Consider the following 24278-nt stretch of genomic DNA (forward strand, 5'->3'; position numbering starts at 1 on the left):
TATAAAATAAAACCTTTAGTAACATCTCTTATTGCTTGAAATGCAATCAAAATCCAAATCTGTATATTACCATGAAATAATAACATACTGGGCAAGAGACACAAATCATAGGTCATATTTTTAATCTTTTAGCAGGGAGAGAGAGTCTTGCAAAACCAAACAGATTGCCCTACAAAGGCTTCTGAACTTGATTTTTTTTTTTATCACAGAGAACTGCCAGCTACCAATAGAAAATCTCAACCAAAGGATTCATAGAGCTTAATCTGTTAGACTAAACTGAGACTCAGTTCTCAAGGCTATTTCAGTCTAAATTAAGAGTGGTATAATATTTTAGAGGCATTAGTAGGATTTCTAAAACTTAGTGTTGGCTTTCTAAAATTGTGGTTAACATTTCAGTTTCCATCAATAATTTTATCATGGCATATTTAGTTTTCTTTCTGAAAAATAATATTTATAATGATGTGATATATAATATAAAGTTCTTTGATATTATCCTGTTATATAAACCTAGACTGACTTTTCATTGTCAACTTAAAAACAATTCTAGGTAAACGATACTTGTTTTCTTGAGAATTTGTTTTTTCCTAGATTGTAATAATTATAAAAGTATATTATGTGAAAATAATAAGGAAATAGTTATTTTAATAATGAAACAAAATATATTGTAAAAGGTGTACTACTATTATACTCTCAAATAACTAAGCAATCAAAAATTATCAGATAAAATATATGTATTTATTAACTATATAACATTAAATTTATTTTTTCACAAAAGAATGTTTTTTAAAACTGTGGTTTAAGATATGCTGCTTTACAGTTTACTTAGTATATCAAGTGGCCTAACATTAAGTAAGAATCATTTGAAAAAATTAAAAATATGGAAACTGTAAATGCCTAGAAGTTGAATGTTAACCACAATTTTAGATATAATTTTAAATTAAGGAGATTCAAGCCCAGTGAGATTAAATACTTTCTACAAAATCACACTGTTAGAAGAGAAGAAGCTAGCTCTAGAGCCTAGGGTCTCCTGACTACCAGTCTATTTTTCCAGTGCATTATTCTGGGCTATCATTTTCAATTAAATGTTAACTATGCTAAAACTTTACATAGTTGGAGAAATTAGAAACAAACTATTGAATATCTTATAAACTAAGCTATGTTTATCATTGTTATTAAGCTCATAAATATTCAGTAAAAAGAACATTTATAAATCTATCAGATATTCTGAACATTTATGAACCACATCATGGCACAGAGAAGCATAATTAAAGTAAACACATATAGCAAAACTTTAAATTTGAGTCTAAAAAGCAAGCTTCACATTACGTAAGCCTCACATTTTAAATTTTTACCAGCCATCATTAACTATTATTCAGACACCTAAATTTCTTGAGATTAGTGGCAATGTTCATCAGTCCTAAAATTCAACACTCTGTGTTTGGTCTATTTAAATCTACTCATTCTATAAAAAGAAATAATTAACTCTGGAACTCCAAAGAAAATTACCCTAAAGACAAATATTCACTAGGGCAGAAAGACTGTTTTTTACTTTTCTTTTGAATCACATGTAATTTATACCTTAAATGAGTTAGGTCTGAGCACACTCAAACTCACTAAATAAGGAACTGTTCACATCATTCAACAAAGAACCTCTCTCACCCATCTTACTGGTTGTCTCTTCTCAAGCCCAGCTCTTACCAACCTTCCACTTAGCCACGAAGGCTATTGCAAGTACAGTTCTTTGAGGCATCGATATAAGGTGATTATCTTTCCAAATTCAAAACAAAATAAGCAGTTCAGCTCATTGAAAAGGCTGACTCAGAGCAATGAATGTTTTAGCACTAGGCTCTTCACTAGCAATGAAAAGCGTGCTTCTGTCTGTTGTAGACCAAGGTCAGCCATTTGCAAGTAAACAGCTCCCTCCACTGGCCCAACCATCATTCTATGCTCTGAAGTCTAAAGTCACTTGAGTTCCTCTACTACCAAGTTTGCATACAGAACACAAAATGCTAGAGCTGCTTGAGAATTTAAAACACTGAATTAAAAGGTGGGTCACGCAGCAACTAAGAGGGGGCAACCCCTGTAGATCTTTAAGATCAACCCCTAAGATCTCTGTGGAAACTTAATGAGTTGAAGAAATATACATTAATACCTATAAATACCAAAACTCCTTTCAGGGAGAGCAAGACCTGAGATTGGAAAACGCACTCTAAAAAAGTAGTTTGCAGTTTTAGAGGATATCATGGCAACCAGGAGAGGACCAAAGATCTCTAAACTACCATCAAAGGCTAGTGGGTCTAGTTGGGCTTTTGTTTCGCTGGTTGGATATTAAAAGTTTAGGGATTACTTGATTTGCTTGGAGTAGAGTAGAGAGTGACTATTCTGATATTTCTTTGCCCTTTTCTCATAAAAAACTCATCCTCTCCTAAAGAATAAATATACTTTCAATGTGAGAGGATACTCATCCTTAGCCTATCTGGGGCGTCTATATTTCTTTGTCATGATATTGTACAGTCCAGCTTCTTTATTGTATGAGTGAGGAGGTTAAGAAAGATGAAATCGTTTTCTAAAAATGTCCTCACCTAAACTCTAGCCAGATCACCTGACACTTAATCTGGTATTCTGTATAGGAGAATAGTGTTTCTCAAAGTGTAGTCCTGGACCACCCGCAGCATCAACATCCCTGAGACTTGTTAAGAGTATAAATCACAGGCCCAACCCCCAGACCTATCAAATCAGAAACTTGGGGTAGATGGGAGGAATCTGTGTTTAAACAAGACCTCCAGATGACTATGATGCACATTAAATTTTGAAAACTTTACTTGACATACATAATTAAAATTTTAAATTAAATTAATTAATAACATTAATGAATAGAAATTTTAACTAATTGCCTCAAATATCTTACCTAAATCTATCCCCAATTCCATAACTGACATACTGAAGTACTACTTTTATAGATAAAAATCTCACAAGCCTCTGCCTCAGTTAACAATATTATTTTGGGATTCTATGTAAGATTTATTTGCTTGGCTGGACAGTTTCTCAGAGCCACATTCTGGTTCTTTAAAGAAAATGCTGCTTCTGGGATATCAATCCTTAGTGCCAACTACCTGAATAGATTTCTAATAGACTTCTAATATAATGTTAATATATTCTTACTTAGTACCCTTTCTGAAAAATGTCAAGCACTTGGATCACTTGAGCCAGAAATTTCAAACCAGTGCTCCCAGATATGTAAAATGCACTATACGCAAAAAGAAAAGACAAAAAGGAAAAAGACAAAAGCAAAAATGAAAAAACACAGAAAAGGCAGTTGTTGTTTCATTTGAGAGATTTCATTTAAAACATGAATTTCTGGCTTTTAAAAAAAATAAGAACTGGAATGTTTAGTAACACTGGACATCAACTATTCATGACATATGAAAATGAAAGCCAGAAGTTACATCTCCAACACTTACTCCTTATAGCTCTCCCTCTTCAGTTTTCCACAGTCCCTATGAAGATTGCTTCACTCGTTTATTAACTGCTTGGCTCTTGATACCGTACGCTTAGCTGGATCTCACGTTTCATTGATGAGGGTATTAATGCTAAGTGGAAAGATGGTGAAGATTTAAAGTTAAATTCATTTGAGGATGGTAAATAGATTTCTCCCTGTTAAGTCAACCTGATAATCTTATCTTTTTTAAACCCAGTTCTACAAAGTGGTCAGAGTCCCATGAAATGACCAACCTTACAGTAATTGTACACAGCCTAAGTGTTTTAAAAAAGAACTAAGGACAACACGTCTGGGAAGAAAAAAGAAAGAAAGAAAAGAAAAAAATATCTGGAGGAAGGAAATTTTAATTTAGAAAAAACTTCCCAGTGTAGAGATGGCTTAAGAATTCCAAATGTCAAAATATGTCTTATAAGTTATAATTCCGAAATGACTGTCAATTTATACATGTACATGTACATACATAGTAGCAATTATTTCCTCATATTGTCATCTTTTCTTTGTTCTTGCTTAAATTTCAAATGATTGACACTTTCCAGTGGCTTTGTTTTATGTACTTTGTCTTTACAAATGCTCTGATGTGAGTGACTACAACTTTTGAAATATCTTTCTTGTTACAATGCAAAATATCTCAGAGATAGGAATCTAGCAGTTATAATTTTCTTTTGCGCTAGCTCTTACTTCACTGACTGCATTTTCTTTGACTGACCTTCTTTGATCACTTCCTATGGTCAATATTTACTATCTCCCTTCTCTCCCTTTTTAAATTGGAATGTTCTCTTCGGGTAGTTACATTTTATGTCTGTGACTCTCTAAGCTAAGAAAGAGAGCAAATTCTCTCTCTCAAATGTGCCAAGGGAAAAAATATTTCGAGACATATTTAAAGACATAAATTTCAGTCTTTTTCTCTTTTCATTTCTTCCTTCAACACTGACAAAGGGTCAAAGACTCAAACATAATAATGTTCTAGGACTTCAGGATTTAGCTTTGTACTGTGTCAGCTTTATTCTATTATCAATTCTTTTGATGTTGTTATTTTGGACTGATATTCAGAGATCCGATATCAGAGTAAAAGTCACTTCTTTGTCTATTCTAGTTAGAACTAGAGAATATTTACTCCATTGAAGGATAATTGGCAACCAATATCAAGGTATTCTCAGAGCGTATGGTGACAGATTGTCATAGCTTTTCTAGCCAGTAAAAGGAGGCGCAGGATTTAGGATTTCCAGGGAATCACAAATACACACATTGACACATCAGATAGGCTAAGGATGCAAACATGTAAATGGTTACCTATTAATAGTAATTCTGCACTGTTTTTAAATTGTTTAATATTCTAAAATTAAAGACTTATTTTGGCTTACCAATTTTTTTATATTCCAAAATATGTCTCATGGTAATGATAAATGTTTTGATTCAATCTCAACTTTACCTGGATTTGTATATTCTGATTTGTCTTCTTACTACTGCTGTAGCTCAGATACGCATACCAATAACACACATATTTGATGGAGTCAGAAGAAAATGAAAAGGTTAAAATTTACTCCTGTATGTCCTTTAAAGGAAAGAAGGTTGTGGTGACAATGTTGAACTTTAGCTGAGACCTGTACTCCCTGAAAACAGAAAAGGTTAAGACCCTCCCCAATCATATGTGTTCAGAGAAACTGCAGAAGACCATGTTGCCCACGCATATTCTAAGATGAAATCCATCTCCATCCTTCTTTAATCACTCCTTTGCTTTATGAACCCCTAGTTGTCTCCTTCTTTGAGACATTCACCATTGATGAATATTCTTCTGACTGTAAAAGCCAGAATAAAATCACATCTTTGTTTGGTGCACTTCTGTCTTTCACAATGGCTTTTTAAATTCACTTTTTCTTTGTTTGCATGGCTTTTTCTGTTTGTTCATTTTGTTTTTATTTATTTGTATTCAGGTGAGGTGAGTGGAGGAGTCCAGCAATCTCTGAAGATCATGAGACAATCTCACAAACTATGCTTGAGCAATCTCTCATCATTAAACGAGATTCCCAGATTATTCATATGCACATTCAAATTTGAGTTGCAGTATCTAAAACTTTTCCTAGACATTCCTTCTAGTAATATGTAAGCTGTTGCATTTTCTGATCATTCCTAACTTCTACTTATACCTAGTGAATTTCTTTTGTTATTAGAATTCAAAGTGGGTAAATTTATACTTGAACCACAACGAATGACACCATTTCTATAATGTATCAGGTTCTTTCATACCAGCCTTTTGTATAGCCTTTCTCAGCCTAAATGACCTCCTCTCTTATTAAAATCCTACTCATTATAATACATTATTATACATATCTTTCTCCTCTAAATCATGAACATACTGGAAGCTGAGACTGTTTTCTTTATCACTAGCACTTAGGAAAATAATTGGAACATAGTGTGTGCTCAGTATATGTTTAGTTAATTACCTGAAATAAATAAAAAGGGCATAAGAACAGGAGATGTATTATTTAATGAATAATTATGAAGGTTTTAATTCCACAGCAAACACTGTTTCAGGTGATAGGAGTCAAAGATGAGCAAGATATACAAGGTTCTTACCCACAATTATCAGTTTCACATCATGATATGTACTTTGAAGTAATATTAACTATGAAGTTGATAAAGTTGATATTTAGAAAGTATCTGGTTTACATACAAGAAGGCCCCTTATAGACAGGATATTTGAGCTGAGACTGACAAGTTAAGGGCCTGGAGAGGCAAGTGACAGTGTATTATAAACAGAGGGAAGAAGAAGGGCCAAGGCCCAGAAAAAAGTGTGATGTTTTCAACTGACAGAAAGGAGGCTAGTGTGGCTGGATAATGACAAGTAATGAGAGGAGTAATATGAACTAAGAATGGAGAGAGAGATTTATAAATTTAAAACATCACTATTACTGCTGTATACAGAAGGGAGGGGTGGCAAGAGTAAAAACAGGAAAAAAAAATGACATAGAATACAGCAAAGATCAACTTTACCTAATTTGAAATTTTTCCTGAATCAGTAGGATAAAATAATATTCCAAAACAAAAGCATTCACTGGACAGAGGGAGAAGCAGGGATAGTCAAGAGAAAATGTCACATCTTACATGTCACCAGTAGTTTTTCTACCAGAGACTAAGGATAAGGTGTTTTAGACCAGTGCTTCTCACAGGTTAATAAGCATAGGAACATCTGATGATCTTGTTAAAATGCAGATTCTGATTCAATAGGTCTGAAATAGGCCCCAGACTCTGTACTGTTAACTAGCTCTCTGTTGATACTAATGCTGGTGTTCTGCAGACACATTTGGAGTGGCAAGGTTTTAGATGATGGCCAAACCAAGGTAAAAAGGTATAATATGTTATGAAAAGGAACAGAAAGATTAAGGGATTTTGAAAACAAAATTGAAGACTGTCATGACTGGTTTCAAGAATTCTCTACTGCTGTATCAAAGTAGTCAGGCATGAGGGCTTGGACAAATTTGACTCTGACTTATGTACGTTACTGCTAAAGACTAGCCAATTTTTCCCCTATAATTATGATTCCTTATTCTGAAAGCTTTAAAAGAGACACAGTATCAAAACCACTTTGAAGACCTACTGGTGGCTCAGTTCCCACAGTCAGTCTTGTTTTGTGAAATCACCTCATAAAACATTACTGTAGGTATTTCGTTTGAACTCTTGGGTGGGCCAAAGACATAAATATTCTGTTCTCCAGCATGTTATGGTGGGGTTCCTTGACTCTTAAAATCACTTCCTCCATAAAAGAATTATTTGTCTACTATTTTTTTTGTTGTTGTTAGAGCATTGACATAATTGGGAAAGTATACTGGAATGAATAAAAGATAAACACTTTTACTAAAATGTCTTTTTTTAAAATTAGTTTTACGTAACATATTTTTAGGATGAGTAAAGTAACAAAATGAACCTCAGAAGGAAATAAAAGATTGACATTCTCATTTTACAGTTTAATTTATTGATTTGGACCTCCATAAGGCATCTCAGTACTAAAGAACAGACAGCCAGGTCAAGGAATTAGTCACATTAAATTTAACATTTACTTTCTATTAATTGAAGATAATGGTTAAATGAATGGTTTCCAATTTTCTCTCATGCTGTTTTGAGTTTTATAATATATATTTCAAAGATTACTCTAAGACAGATGTTATTTTTATGATGAATATACTTTCATGCCACAGGTATTATTTCAATGTTTTATATATTACACACTCCTGGGTTTCTCTGGGTAAAAATTTCAAAATAGTACACTGGAGATTAACAGATTTCTATGTTTTCTAACACGTTTGGGAAAGAATGCCGTTAAAAATAGAAACCCCTATTTTCAATACTACACAGGCACAGAGATCACAACTCAGAACAAATTGCAATGAACACCATGATTTAGGAATATGCAATTCTAACAAAAGCACACCATGATTTCTTTTTTCTTTAAAAGGTTAATACACAATATTAGTATCTTGAACTTTACACATTTCATCTTCATCTAACTGTATAAAAACTCACACCAACATCAAAATCTTCCCTTCTGTTTGACAAAATTATAACTCATTGCCTTTGGAAGTTTTAATCTTTCTACTACTCATTGTTTTTCTTTCTGAAATATTTTCAAACTTTCAAACTTCTTCCCTTTTTCATTTCTTTACAAAGCATCCAGTGTTTCACTTATTCACCAAGGTGAATAATACCAGCACAAAGGTTAGGACACTAAATTTCAACTCAGAACTTTCTTTAAATTCAATATGTAAGTCAACCAAAAAAGACCTCCAGTTCATCTGAAAACTTTTCAGAGTGAGTCAAATGTTAAAAAAAAAAAAGAGAGAGAAAGAATCAATTTTAGTTCAATAATGTGGACCATCCCTTGATATCAGTGCCCAACACTGACACACACTCATCTAATTCAGCTCAGGCCTTTCAACCAACTGGTTCTAGTCTCTCACTTTTTTCATTATTTATAGATGGGTTGAATTAATAAAGGTAGGTTAATCTTATGACTGACACTTAAAATGGATTTCTTTTAAGATGATCTCATACAGCCTTTTAGAAATAGATGTAAATCTGTGACTTGAATATAGGAGGAATTAACAAAGTGGGAAGCCTCAAAAAAGAAAGAAAATGGTCTGAAAAGTAGGAGGAATTCAGTACAGAACTGGCACTATTAGGTCATGTTAAACTTTAGAAATGCTGTTTGAAATTCTAATTTGCATTTTCTTTAATATTGTATACTTTCAAAGAAGTATATATCAATTTTGATTATATTGCAATATTTATAACATGTTTTCTAGTTTTCCCAATGCTGGCATGATTGGCTGGAAGAATTCTTGAGACTTCCCAGATAATACAAAAAGGGATTTGAAAGGCCATTCTTAGGATTTCTATTACTTATGAAAATCATAATAGAAAACATCTCCTAATTTTCAAGTGTTAATTACTCAAAGCCTCTAGTATTGAAGATTATGTAACTCTTACATGTAACATGGGGAACTCAGGGCCCATATTCATGTTTGAGTCTCACTACCTTGTTAAATTTCTTTAGTGTGGGTATTCCTTTTCCTATCTTTGAATAAAAACACATGCAGTTTCTTAAAGATTTTCAACTCACTCTCAAATAATATAAAGTCACTTTGAGTCACAAAATGTAGCCTATGTTTAATAATTAAAAGTGAACTTTTGAATGTTCCTTCTGGTCAAGATAGAGTAACAGAAACTTAATTCACCTTCCCACCTGAACCAAACAAAAAAATGGGGAAAAGATTTAAACAATGGTTTTTAAGTCACTGGGAATCAGGCAATGAAGGACAGTAATATATGAGAGAAAAGAACAATGAGGTGAGAGAAAAAAATAAACTTCAATTCAGAATAACACCTTACACAAAAATTAACTCAAATTGGATCATGATTTAAATGTGAAAACTAAAACTTCTAGAAAAAAGCATAGATGATAATCTTTGTGCCCTTGAGTTAGGTAAAGGTTTCTTAGATACAATACCAAAACCAGTATCAAAGAAATATCAGATTGATGATTTGAACTTTATCACAATGAAAAACTTCTATTCTTCAAAGGACACTGGTAAAAGAATGAAAAGACAAGCAGAGACAGAGAGAGGGGCAATATTTGTAATTCATATAGCTGATAAAGTACTTGTGTATAGAATATATACAGTACTCTCAAAATTTATATATACAGTACTCTCAAAAATCAATAAGAAAACAAACAACTTAAAAAGAAATGAGTAAAGGGGGCTACCCTGGTGGTCCAGTGGTTAAGACTCTGAGCTTCTAATGCAGGGGACAAGGGTGGCAGAATTAGTAGTAGTAGTAACATGTTATCTGTTCAAATATGTGCATAGTGGTATCTGTGGTTTTAATTTGCATTTCCCTAACGACAAATGTTGACTACCTTTTCATGAGCCTAGCCTCTATTCATAAATCTTCTTTGCCATAGTCTTTTTTCATGACTATATTTACCATCTATATCTTCAATGGCAAAGTAAATGTATGTCCAAATCTTTACTCATTTCTTTTTTTTTAATCTTATGACTACACTGAATCAGAAATCAGGTATAGGAGTTCTACTTTGCCTCAGTCACTAACTTGTTAAGGGGCCTTGATTAGGTCATTGAGCCTCTCTGGGTTTGGGGTTTCTCATCTGTAAACTAAATGCTTCAACTAAATGGTTTCTGTGGTTTCTTCTCAAACTGTTCATAACCTGATGTGCTGTTAAAGGCAAGTGATATATGGAGATCACTCCTGTCAATGCAAGGTGCTGACCTTTTCTGAGAGCAGTGGTCTGTAGAGGGGTGGGATAGAAATGGGAGTGCATGAATTTAAGAAAAGGGAAGATGGAAAGTGGAAGTAGAAAGCATCAAACAATTTGACCATAAAGCAATGAGCTAGAAAGACTTAACAGCATGAGATAGCAAGTCAAGCTAAAAAATTATAATGCAGAGGACATATCTATGTTTGAAGACAAAAGGAAGATATTAAATTTTAAAAAGGTTAAAATGCATACCTTTCATATCTGTTAATTTTCTAAAATTAGTCAATTATTACTTACTTTTCTATCATTTTCACCAACTAGGGATTTTTTTTTTTTTTGTCTCTAGCAGTCGCTCTTTTCAGAATTTTTCTCACTTTGTTTTATTATTCCAGAATGCCCGATCAACAAGTAGTGAATTTTGTTGCCAACCTAAGAAAGTTAACTTAAAACTAAAGGTGAAATTTAATACTGTCTTCAGTGCCATTTCTTTTGTTCCAGGGAACCACAGTACAACCAGAAGAATTTTTATAAAATAAAGCTAAAATAACCCATGATCTTCTCACTCTGTACTTCTCTGCACTTTAAATGTAATGAAATACTTGTTAATTTTAGCTGAACTAAAGATGTTGTCATTACTGAGGCATAAGATAAGAAAGGAAACGAGAACGAGTCAAAAGAAGGAAAATGTAGGTAATAGTTTAAAAATGAGGATACACATATAGCCATGCTCTGGCTGGAGACAAGGTGTTTTAAGCAAGGGGAAAAATCTGAAAAAGAATTGGTAAGATCGGAACCCAATGTTTTACCATTATAAGTAGGTTCAGAATCTCTAACAAAACAAACACTAGGTATATAAAAATACCTTTAAGACAATTCAAAACCATTAGAAAATAAATATAAAGGGACATGTTCCAATGATATTGATATTAAAATATATTGTCCCTGAATACCAACGTTATAGATATTGTTTTACGACAATAACATTGACAGTTACTAAAATTTGTATCCATTCTAACAGACTGAACTTACTTTCATATATTATCATATATCAAGAAAGGTAATTTACAAGCAACTCATGCAGCTCAATATCAAAAAAACAAACAGCCCAATCAAAAAATGGGCAGAAGACCTAAATAGACATTTCTCCAAAGAAGACATACAAATGGCCAAGAAGCACATGAAAAGCTGCTCAACATCACTAATTGTTAGAGAAATGCAAATCAAAATTACAATGAGGTATACCTCTCACCAGTTAGAATGGGCATCATCAGAAAATCCACAAATAACAAATGCTGGAGAGGGTGTGGAGAAAAGGGAACCCTCTTGCACTGTTGGTGGGAATGTAAATTGATAAAGTCACTATGGAGAACAGTATGGAGGTTCCTTAAAAAACTAAAAATAGTATTACCATGTGAACCAGCAATCCCACTACTGGACATATACCCTGAGGAAACCGTAATTCAAAAAGACACATGCATCCGAATGTTCATTGCAGCAGTATTGCCAATAGCCAGGTCATGGAAGCAACCTAAATGCCCATCGACAGACAGATTGATAAAGAAGATGTGGTACATACATACAATGGAATATTACTTAGCCATAAAAAGGAACGAAATTGGGTCATTTGTAGAGATGTCGATGGACCTAGAGATTGTCATACAGAGTGAAGTCAGTCAGAAAGAGAAAAACAAATATCATATATTAACATATATATGTGGAATCTAGAAAAATAGTATAGTTGAACTGGTTTGCAAGGCAGAAATAGAGACATATGTAGAGAACAAAGTTATGGACACCAAGGGGGGAAGCCCTGGGGAGATGGTGGTAGGATGAATTGGGAGATTGGGATTGACATACATACACTAATATGTTTGAAATAGATAACTAATAAGAACCTGCTGTATAAAAAATAAATAAAATAAGATTAAAAAAACACAATATCACCTCAAAAAATAAATAAATAAAAATAAAGGCCAGCAGAAACTTAAATAAATAAATATAGTCAATATGGAGAGGTGAAAGACTCAGTATAGCCAATGCAATATTGAATGAGAAGAACAAAGTTGGAAGACTAATACTACTTGACGTTAAGACTCACAATAAAGCTGTAGTAATCAAGATAGTGTGATATTGATGAAAGAAATATGAAAATTGATCAATGGAATAGAATAGAGAGCCCAGAAATAGATCCATATAAATACAGTTAACCAGTCTTTGACAAAGGGACAAAAGCAATACAATGCAACAAAGCTTGACTTTTCAACAAACAGTGCTGGAACAACAGGACATGGGCAGGCAAAAAAAAAAAAAAAAAAAATGAATCTAGACTCAGATCGTGTGATCTTCACAAAAATTAACTCAGAGACCTAAGTGTAAAACACAAAACTATAAAACTCCTAGAAAATAAGACAGTAGAAAACCTGGATGACTTTGAGTATAGCTAACAATGACTTTTTAGAGAAAACTCCAAAGACACAATCCATGAAATAAATAATTGATATACTGAACTTCATTAAAATTAAAAACCTCTGCTCTGTGAAAGATGTCAAGAGAATGAGAAGAAAAGCCACAGGTTGGGAGAAGATATTTGAAAAAGACATATCTGATAAAGGACTGCCATCCAAATTATACAAAGAACTCTTAAAACTAAACAATAAACCCAATTAAACCCAATTAAAAAATGGGCCAAAGACCTCAAAGACACATCACCAAAGAAGATATACAAATGGCAAGTAAGCATATGAAAAGATGCTCCACATCATATGTCACCAGGAAAGTGCAAATTAAAACAGCTACGAGCTACCACTATACACCTATTAGAATGGCCAGAATCAGAACACTGATAACACCAAATGCTGGTGAGGATGTGGAACAATGGGAACTCCCATTCACTGCTGGTGGGAAAGCAAAACTGTACAGACACTTTGGAAGACAATTTGACAGCTTCTCAGAAAACTAAACATAGGCTTACCATACAATGCACCAATTGCACTCCTTGGTACTTATTCAAAAGAGCTGAAAACTCATGTCCACACAGAAACCCGCACACGGATGTTTATAGCAGCTTTATTCACAAGTGCCAAAATTTGGAAGCAACCAAGATGTCCTTCAGTAGGAGAATGGATAAACTGTGGTACATAAAGGCAATAGGATATTAATCAACACTAAAAAAAATGAGGTATCAAACCATGAAAAGACACAGAGGAACCTTAAATGCATGTCACTAAGTAAAATCTGAAACCTGAAAAGGTTATAAACTATACAATTCCAACTACATAACATTCTGGAAAAGGCAAAACTCTGAAGACAATAAAAAGATCAGTACTTGCCAGGGACTGGGGGTTGGGGGTAGAAAGTGTCAGCAGAACATGGAGGATTTTTGAGACAGTGAAACTACTCTGTATGATACTGTAATGATGGATATACGTCATTATGTATTTGCCCCAAAACATAGAATGTACTATACCAAGAGTGAGCTCTAAGGTAAACTATGGATTTTGGGTGATTATGATATGTCCATGTAGGTTTATTAGTTGCAAAAAATGTACCACCTGGGTGGGGGATATTTGGTAATGGGGGAGGCTACCATGTGTGGGAACAGGGGAGTGTCTGAAAAATCTCCACCTTCTGCTCAATTTTTCTAGGTACCTAAAACGCATCTAAAAAAGTCTTTTTAAAAATTTAAATAGGGCTTCCCTGGTGGCGCAGTGGTTGAGAGTCTGCTTGCCAATGCAGGGGACACGGGTTCGGGCCCTGGTCTGGGAAGATCCCACATGCCGCGGAGCAACTGGGCCTGTGAGCCACAACTACTGAGCCTGCGTGTCTGGAGCCTGTGCTCCGCAACAAGAGAGGCCGCGATGGTGAGAGGCCCGCGCACCGCGATGAAGAGTGGTCCCCCGCTTGCCGCAACTAGAGAAAGCCCTCGCACAGAAACGAACACCCAACACAGCAAAAATAAATAAATTAATTTAAAAAAAATTTAAATAAAAAAAAGAAAGAAGGAGGAAAGAAGAAAGAGAAGGAGCAAGTAAGTTACTAAAGTTGTCTAATATTTTCAGCAATGTGTTAGCAGGCTCTAGTGGTCTCTGCTCAGGAGATCTTTGGTATTTCTCTTAAGACCCATCTCGTTTTTATCCTGCCTATCCCTGCTCTGTGGTTCACCTCTTCATCATATACTTATCAACTAATAAGATAATTAATAATCTCCACTATAAAAGTCCAATCCTCTTCTGCTGTTTTCTTTCAGCTCTTCAGGGTTATTAAAATAAAACAAAATGCACAAATATGAAAGTTGTTAAGAAAGTAAATCCTAAGAGGTCTCATAATGAGAAAAATATTTTTTTCCTTTTTCTTTAATTTTGTATCTATGTGAGATGATAGATGCTCACTAAACTTACTGTGGTAATCATTTCATGATATATGTTAAGTCAAATCATTATCCTGTACACCTTCAACTTATACTGTGCTGTATGTCAATTATATTTCAGTAAAACTGGACAAAAACAAAGGAAATCAAGGAATGATTATCTCAAATTTCAGAAGAGCGGCCAGCTCTCTGGGAGAGAGTGCAGGAGGTTATCAGGGCAGGAACACATGTGGCCTTCAAGGTTCTGGTAATTCTCTGCTTCTTCAGGTGGTGTGTTCACTTTATCACTAATCTTTGAGCTGTATTCATATACATTATGCATGCTTTGTATGTGTAATATATTTCACAATAAAATGCTTTTAAACAAACCAGAACAACAACAACAAAATAATAAATAACAAATAACCTCTTCATCAGGCTAATTTTGATTTGTTGAAATTTCATAAATGGGCTTCAGGATGACTAAAATAACTAAGTCCCTGAAGCTTCCCTTCGACACTTATCCCTGTGCAGGCCACGAAGAGAATTTGTTTGAGAACTTTATGTCATGGTTACAAAAACTCTTTCCTTATGTACTATGACTGGAGTTTTCTGTCTGTTTCTCTTTCTTTACTCCTAAAGAAATGGTCTCAGGGAGAACGTGAGCTCATTTTCAAAGTAAAGGTGGACTATTAGTTGAAGTGGCTTTAAATCTACATACAGTAAGTCCCCTACATACGAACCTACAAGTGCGAACTTTCAAAGATGAGAACGTGCATTCCATCAGCGTCAGGTATGAGTGAAACTGCAGCTTGTCCTCCATCTCCTATTGTTGACGATGCTTCAGCTCTACCATCTCCCAGCTCCTTTCCCTCCTCCAGTTAGTAACTCTTCTTGCCTGTTCACTAGATGCCAGCCCCTGTACTGTACTACTGTACTTTTCAAGGTACTGTACTATAAGATTAAAAATGTTTTATTTTTTGTGTTTGTTGGTTTTTTATGTATTATTTGTATGAAAAGCATTATAAACCTATTACAGTACAGTAATATATATATATATAGCTGATTGTGTTAGTTGGGTACCTGGGCTAACTTTGTTGGACTTATGAACAGGCTCTCCTAATGGAACTCATTCATATGTAGAGGACTTACTGCAGTCATCTTTAAATGTGCAGATTACACCTTGAAGGGCTTATAGTTAAACCATTCTTGGATCATACTTTGATAAGGATTAGTTCTTGAAGAGTGGAAAAATAGGTTGAAGGATTTAAGGGATAAGGTAAAAAAAGCGTAATCATTTTCAACTTTAACTCTGTATACCAGACACTGGTAGGCACCTTAACTCTCTCTACAACCTAAGAAAATTGAGACCACAGCACTGGATGGCTAGAATATTGTAAAGCCAAAATCTCTGATTCCCAGAATTTGACTTTTCCATTAACTGGAGTAAAAGTCTAGAAAAATCCCAAAGACAACTCCTAAATGGAATGCTTAAAACCATCTACCACACTAATATCTGCTTTGGATAAACATTATAAACAGCTTTTCATTTGCAGCTATATATATAGTGGTTAGCATTAGCAATCTCTCTTATCTCCCAAGTTACAAAGAAAATGGTAATTTTCCATTTACTTTTTTTAGTAAGAAAATGTGCTTTTACATTTAATATGGGATTCAGCCTACTTGAAAAATAATTAAAAATACATAGATGATTTAATAGTATTAGCTCTTTGGGCTTTTAAAGACAGTAATTTGAATTCAAATATTAATCCCTGAATTATACTTGAAGGTCTGTAGGCTTCACTACAAAAACAAAAACAAAAATAAAACATCTTTTTTCTTTTGTCAACATTTTCTTTGGGCATACTTGATAATAGAAAAACTATTTCATGTCCATAAACTGCTTTTTCTCCTTTAAATGTGACATGTGACAAGTGACATGAAATTAATGTGTTTGGATGAATTGCAAAATAATTTTTCTGCTAGCTTACAGCTTCGTGACCTTCTTTATCACTTGGTGTTAAGTCTTCATCCCATTCAGACCAGCACAAATCTTCTCTAATCAACCTGCCTCTGACTCACCATTTCTGCCTACAGACCCACCCAACATACTTCTCTGCTTTTAACTTTGTTAATTCAGAGTTACATAATGTAGAAGTATATTTTAATATGTATTTTCTGCATATAAAGGTACCAAATTCATTACATAGCATTTAAGACTACAAAATATTAAGAAAAAACATCAACCATAATTACCACATTAGGGGGAATCATCATTTAGATTCTGGTGTTCTCTATACCTAATTCTAGGTCTATATTTATATATATCTACATCTGTCTATAAAAGGTGATGTCATATTTAGAATTCAAATTTGTATCCTGCATTTATCACTTAACACTACTTTATCACTTAATAAAAATAATTTTCCCCATGACAATATTCCATTCCATTCTATAAATGGAACATATTTTACCTTACCATTTCATATAGGAGGATTACATTTGAAAGTTTTATCTGGGATAGGCTGAGCATAATGTTTATCCATATGAGTCTCATTTCTGTGGTACTCCATAAAAATAAAAAGACCTTTAAGAAAAAAAAAAAATAGCTGGAAAAGAACTGAAGATAAAATCCATAGCACTATTTAATCCCATTAACTCTGGATGTAACTTACATTTTTATTAATGACTTGGATGAATATGTTTGTGAGGTATGCAGATCAACTGTATAGATGGTATGAAACTGGGAGAAATTTTTAAAATGTTGGATGATGAAATCATAATCCAAACTGATCAGGCAGGTTGAAATGATGAAAAGGAGTGTATTTTTTTTTTTAACGTCTTTATCGGAGTATAATTGCTTTACAATGGTGTGTTAGTTTCTGTTTTAAAACAAAGTGAATCAGCTATACGTACACATATATCCCCATATCTCTTCCTTCTTGCGTCTCCCTCCCTCCCACCCTCCCTATCCCACCCCTCTAGGTGGTCACAAAGCACCGAGCTGATCTCCCTGTGCTATGCGGCTGCTTCCCACTAGCTATCGGTTTTACATTTGGTAGTGTACATATGTCCATGCCACTCTCTCACTTTGTGCCAGCTTACCCTTCCCCCTCCCTGTGTCCTCAAGTCCATTCTCTAGTAGGTCTGCATCTTTATTCCTGTCCTGCCCCTAGGTTCTTCATGACTATTTTTTCTTTTAGATTCCATATATATGTGTAAGCATACGGTATTTGTTTTTCTCTTTCTGACTTACTTCACTCTGTATGACAGACTCTGGGTCCATCCACCTCACTACAAATAACTCAATTTTGTTTCTTTTTATGGCTGAGTAATATTCCATTGTATATATGTGCCACATCTTCTTTATCCATTCATCTATTGATGGACACTTAGGTTGAGGAGAGTGTATTTTTAAAAGTATGAATATAAATTTCCATGTTTGAGTTAGAAACAAAAAAAAATCAGTAGTATATGATATGGAATATGATTTAACAGGAAGTTCATACAAAATAAAAATAAAGAGACAATGGTATAATGCAGCTGACAAAAAAGCTAACGCAATTTTGAGATGTTTTAATAAACAGACTATGACCAAACCCAGGAAACTGGAGGCTTATTTTCCTCTAAACTGGACAGGACAACATGGAGTTTGTTCAGTTCTCTGCTCTATACCTTATGAAGGATATTTCAAATGGTCACCATCGAGAGTGCTCATGATGCAAAAAGTCTCACAATATAACATATAAAGAAAAATTGAAAATATTAAGGGTCTATAGCAAGAGACAATAATAGTGAATTCTATAAATTAATTCAATAGCTGTATTAAAATATGTGAAGGGATTTAGGAACAGTAATTTGACTTGTCCTAATAGATTTATTTTGTGTCCCATGAAAACAAAATTAGGACCTAAATAGGTTCTGATACCAATTCCAATGTGTGTGGGAATAGAGAGCTTCTCCACACCAACAAAGGATTCTCAGGACACAAGCTGGGTATCTTATAGTCCAACTCAATTCGACATTATCTCCCTGGACACAGCATCAGATTCCACAGGTCAAGGACTCAGTCCCACAAGGATGCCCTCCACTTCAGAGACCAATTGCAAGTCTAGGTTGCCTGTGTTTCTGACCCTACCAGCTACAATTTGCAGGTTCCAATGACCACCTCCAGCTCAGGATGCCAATTGCAAGTCCAGGCTTTTACCTATACTTCTTACAGACTGGCTATAAATCAGAAGTTCTCAGGATTCCCACCCTGGATTTGATTAATTCGCTAGAATGACTCACAGAAATCAGGAAACCTATTTATTCACTAAATTATCAATTAATTACCAAGGAATTAAAGAATACGAATCAATAGCCAGATGAAGATGTATATAGGGTGAGGTTCAGAACAAAGGATCTTCTGTCCCTATGGAGCTTGGGGCCTGGCACTGTGGCACGTCAAAGTGTTCTGGTTCCCCAACCTGGAAGCTCTCCAAACACCCTCCTTTTTGGGTTTTTTTGGAGGCTTCATTATGTAGGCATGATTGACTAAACTCACTGGCCACTGGTGATTGATTCCACCTCTAGCCCCTCTCCCCTCCTGGAAATCAGAATGTGGGGCAAGAGTTCCAACCCTTTATTCCATGGTTGGTTCCCCTGGCAACAAGCCCTCCATCCTTAGGTGCTCTCCAAAAGCCACCTTCATTAACATAAACCCAGCTGTGGTGAAAGGGCTTGCTATGAATAACAAGACACCAATTTCACCTTTACATCTCTGAAACATTTTCAGGAACTGAGGGCTAGAAACCAAACACTATAATCAAAGATGTTCTCAGTGGTCTACTGCTCAGGAAATTCCATCTGAATGACCAAATATATATATATATATATATTTTTTCTTATAAATCACAATATTGCAGGACCAAAGAATGAAAGTTATGAAAAGATTAATTTTGGCTCAACATGGCTCAATATGCAAAAACATATAACAATGATAATATAAAGCATTTGACAGTATCTAGAAATAGAATGAGCTGCCTCAATCTATCTCATGAATTTAGGAATTTTCAGTCTCTGGAGCTGTTCAAGCAAAAAATGGTTAACTATATAATCATTTACATTCTTCCCCTGCACGGTCTCATCTTCTCACGTTGCTTAAATTGCTGTTATTGATGATTCTAAATACTGATTTCAAGTTTCATCTGTATCCTAAATTCTTGTCACACAATTGCACCAACCTCCTTGTTGTCTCTATATCAGTGGTTCTCGACTGAGGGCAATTTTGTCCCTGCCTCAGAGGACACTTGGAAAAATCTGGAGACATTTTTGGATGGCACAAGTGAGAGGCATGTTGCTTGCATCTATTGGATAGAGGCCAGGGATTCTGCTAAACATCCTATAATGCACAAGGTAGCTCCCCACAATAAAGAATTATCCAGCCCAGAAGGTTAATAGTACCTAAGGTTAAGAAACACTGCTTTACATGTATGTCCACAGGTAATGAACTCAGCGTGACCACCTCAAAACTCATTGTCCCACTCCACTATCCCATTTTCCCCTTAAAATCTGAATTCTCCCCTGAAAAAACCTTAGTGGCTGATCCTTATTATGATTAATGGCATCATTAGCTACCCAATCACCTGAGTTAGAAATCTCAGAGTCATCCTTAACTCTTTACTTTCCCTTGCCTGTTAATATACTTCTAAAATGCCTTCCTAAATCTTCTCCCTCCTTTCCATCACTACTGCCACTGACTTAGCTTGGTTTCACATTTTTTCCCAACAAGACTTTTTTTCTAATTCATCCTTCACATTGTTGCTAGGATTAAACTTCTAACACACAAAGCAACAGTCCTATTATCCCATGCATAAACCACAGGTAAGCCTCCAGTGTCCAGTGAATAAAAGCTCAAACTTTGAATTGACATGGAAGGTGCTAAACAATCTGGTCCCAAGTTCTCTCAACAGTTTCATCCCATACTACCACCTCCTCCCCTTAGATGCTAGACTGTAATGCTTTTAATGTCCTTTTAAATACAGAGATTCCATAGCTCTAATATTTTTCACTTATGGATGAAGGAGATAGCAGAATTCACATTAAATATGCCCCACTATATCACTATCTTTACATGAGCATCTATTATCTTGTTTCTGATGAGGCTTTAATTCTGAGTAGATGTTCCCAGGAAGAATATGTTAAGAATAAGAAATGTAAAATGATCTCTTCCCTATCATAGTGATTATAGCTGTTTTATATGTTTGGTAGTCAAAAGAAAGATACTAGCAGATATTTATGTTTTGCTTTGTCATATTTTTAAAAATTTAGATTTTACAAATAAATACTTCCCAAGATCAGGAATCCAAAATTACAGCATATATTATATTCTCCCACTGGAGGACTGAAAGGATCACTGTGTATGGTACATTTTCTTTTTATGAAGTATTAAAATTTCTTCAAGGAAGGTTAAAAAGTAACAGAGTAGCACTGAAAGGAAAACAAATATTTGACTAACTAATGCATGTAACCACGGTGAAATGATTGGACATACAGATGGTTAAATGTTATGTGTGAAGCTAAGGGAGACCTCATGAAATATATTTGAGTATGCACTTCATTGAAATGTATTTAAGGTGCACAAATCTCAAAATGTCTTTTAAAAAGGTGGAAAAAGAGGCATGATTGGGAAAGCACGAAACAGTGCACCCAAACCCTTTATATTTGGAATCTGGATTCATTTATGCTGTCACACACATGTAGCCAAACAGTCTCTTCCCTGTGTTGAAGCTGAATCTTTCCTAAGGAGACCTTATACTGCTGGCAGCCAAGAAGAGTTAGGTGTTGCAGAGAAGCAAGTCTGGGGTTACAGCCAAATCTCCACAAAGCAGAGACGTATCTAAATAATAAAGAGTGGACTCTGCTGGCAAAAGTCTTCTTGCAGGTGCAGATGCATGTATTTTGGAAGGCAAGTAAACCCTTTCGGTTGCTTCTCCTATCCCACCACCACTACCTTATTTTCACAGTGTTCTAATCTTATTGGAGTTCTTCACACAGGGATTTCTTTACTCCAAATTGTTCCAGGTGTGGGATGGAGAAGGAAAGCAGAGAAGACGAGGGGGGTGTTGTATAGAACTAAAAGCAAAATAACAAAATAAAAATGGGGTGGGGGGTAAAGGCCTTTCTGCTATTTCCCAGGCCTTATTCTTGCCTTTCTGCAATATAATTTGATGTATTCTATTTAGTTTTAATACCTGAAAATGAGTCTTCATGCACACATTGCTGGCATTTGGGACAGTAAGTAAATAGACTACCCCATCAAAATGAAGCCCCAGATATCAACTGTATCATCACTGTATTATCACTTTCTTTTTTCAAAGAGAGCATATTTCCTGGAGTTTTATTGGATGAAATTCTTGTATTTCTATTAATCTCCACTTCACATTTATCTTTGTAATAAATTAGTTTTGATATCATTTACTTTTTTAATCAGATCCTAGGAAACCACTGCAAACAAAAATTTTGGAACACTTCATTCTCTACCTGTCATACAAGAAATTTCCTCCTCAACAATGTTTTTTATAACAAAACACAAATCAGTAATTAAACTGTTTAAGTAGAGTTTTAGATAAAATTAAACAGAGCAATTTCTCAAGCTCTGTAGTTTGCTTATAAGAGGTAAATAAAAGTTAAAAATATAGCAGAGTAATCTACAAAGCATCATTTTCTGATATTTAGCCTAATAATTACACAAACCTAGTTTTTCTTATTCTTCTCCACATGATATGGATCAACAAATCAGACAAACAATATCTTTATCTTATTGATGAAGTTTTTCATGTCTCGCAAACTCAACACATTATCTCTGGCCATTTGTAATTTGCCCGATCTTGCAGTACTGACAAAGGCTAGGGTGACTCTCCACTTTTATTTTTCCAGGAATATTTCAACACAGAACAGGGAAAAAATGTAAAAAACATATCTACAAAGCTGAAAAAAAATATTGTAAAAAATTGGACAATAGATAGTAAAAGTGCCTCTGAAATTGATGAAATCATAAACATAGATCAGAATAATTTGTTGCAAAGAATTATACCCAATTTTAATAAATAGGTATAAATTTGACAAAGCCAATCTATAGTGAACCTAATTTCCTGTATGTGAGAAACCTATATAATAAGCTCCATTTGACATTGGCTAGAAGACTCTGTGTAGAAAGTGTCAATCAATGAGACCTTAGCAACTTTACCAAACTGAAAAATGCATAAACATGCCAGAATAGAAGGTACCTTAAAAAATGAGAAGAATGAGAAAAAACATGGACATTTTGGTAACTATAACTGGGTAGGACAAAACTGTGGTGAAATCACTGAAGATTACATATTAAAGGAACAGAGATATCAGGTTAAATTTCTAAGCAGAAAGATAGGTCTTTACATCTACAAAAAGTTATTACTCAGGAAGCAGATGAACTGATCAGCATGAACATAATGGAGAGCAGAATATGCCACCCCAAAATGTGCCACTTTAGCACGTGGATTATTTTGAGCTGAAGACAATCAAGACCCGGCCGACCCAGGAAAACCTTTTACCTCTCCCTTGACTGCCTAAAAGAATTTAGATAGAGGGCCTTGCCCATAAAAAGAGCTATTACAAAAGATAACTTTTTTAATGGAAAGACTTGCTTGCGTGGCAGGGCAAACATCTGATTACCACACACCTGCTCTTCTCATTTTCCCGTGAATTGTCCTCTTCCCCTTTGAAGCTCCAGGCCCCTATTTCTTTCCTTATCTTAGGATGGCATATAAGCCTCATTTGCCTGACTGCCTTTGGGTCCCATATTTTTATGGGACTCCCATACGTATGAAAATAAATTTATTTTGCTCCTATTTATTTATTTTATTTTTGGCTGTGCTGGGTCCTCGGTTCGTGCGAGGGCTTTCTCTAGTTGCGGCAAGCGGGGGCCACTCTTCATCGCGGTGCGCGGGCCTCTCACTATCGCGGCCTCTCTTGTTGCGGAGCACAGGCTCCAGACGTGCAGGCTCAGTAATTGTGGCTCACGGGCCCAGCCGCTCCGCGGCATGTGGGATCTTCCCAGACCAGGGCTCGAACCCGTGTGCCCTGCATTAGCAGGCAGATTCTCAACCACTGCGCCACCAGGGAAGCCCTATTTTGCTCCTATTAATCTGCATTATGTCAACTGAATTATTAGACCAGCCAAAGAACCTGACAATCATTTAGTCAGACAATTCTGTTTTGTTTTGTTTTTTACAGTGCATTCATAATATTACCTACCATCAGGATTGTTATCAGGATTCAATACACAGCAAGTGAGTGGTAATGTTATTGTTACTGTCACATATATACCTCAAGGGCAAGGTTTACTCTTTGGCATTATTTATAAACCCACTTAATATTTGGCACAATGCTCTGCATATGAACACTAGATACCTAAAGGACAGTGATGATAGGTGTCTCTGAAGTTTACATATAAAATCATGAATATATGAAATCATACTCTAAAGTGATTTTTTTAAAGATTCAGCTGCCATTTCTTTGTTTCTGATTGTGGCTGGTCAAGAGTGGGAGGCAAGAAGGCAAGTAAAGAAAGTCAAGAAGTGGCAGCTAGAAAAGAGTTTAGATAAAGCTAAAACCAGGGAAAATTATTTTTTAAAAGAGAA

At 35.0% G+C, this 24278-nt stretch overlaps 1 protein-coding gene across 3 annotated transcripts in view; it reads right to left on the reverse strand.

Annotated features, from left to right (window-relative positions):
• Positions 1-24278, reverse strand: part of LOC309629759 (uncharacterized protein) — a 324290-nt gene that overhangs the window by 287525 nt on the left and 12487 nt on the right. The window lies entirely within an intron of this gene.

The sequence above is a fragment of the Balaenoptera borealis genome, assembly GCF_965194805.1.
Source record: "Balaenoptera borealis genome assembly, chromosome: 5".
Taxonomy (NCBI): Eukaryota; Metazoa; Chordata; class Mammalia; order Artiodactyla; family Balaenopteridae; genus Balaenoptera; species Balaenoptera borealis.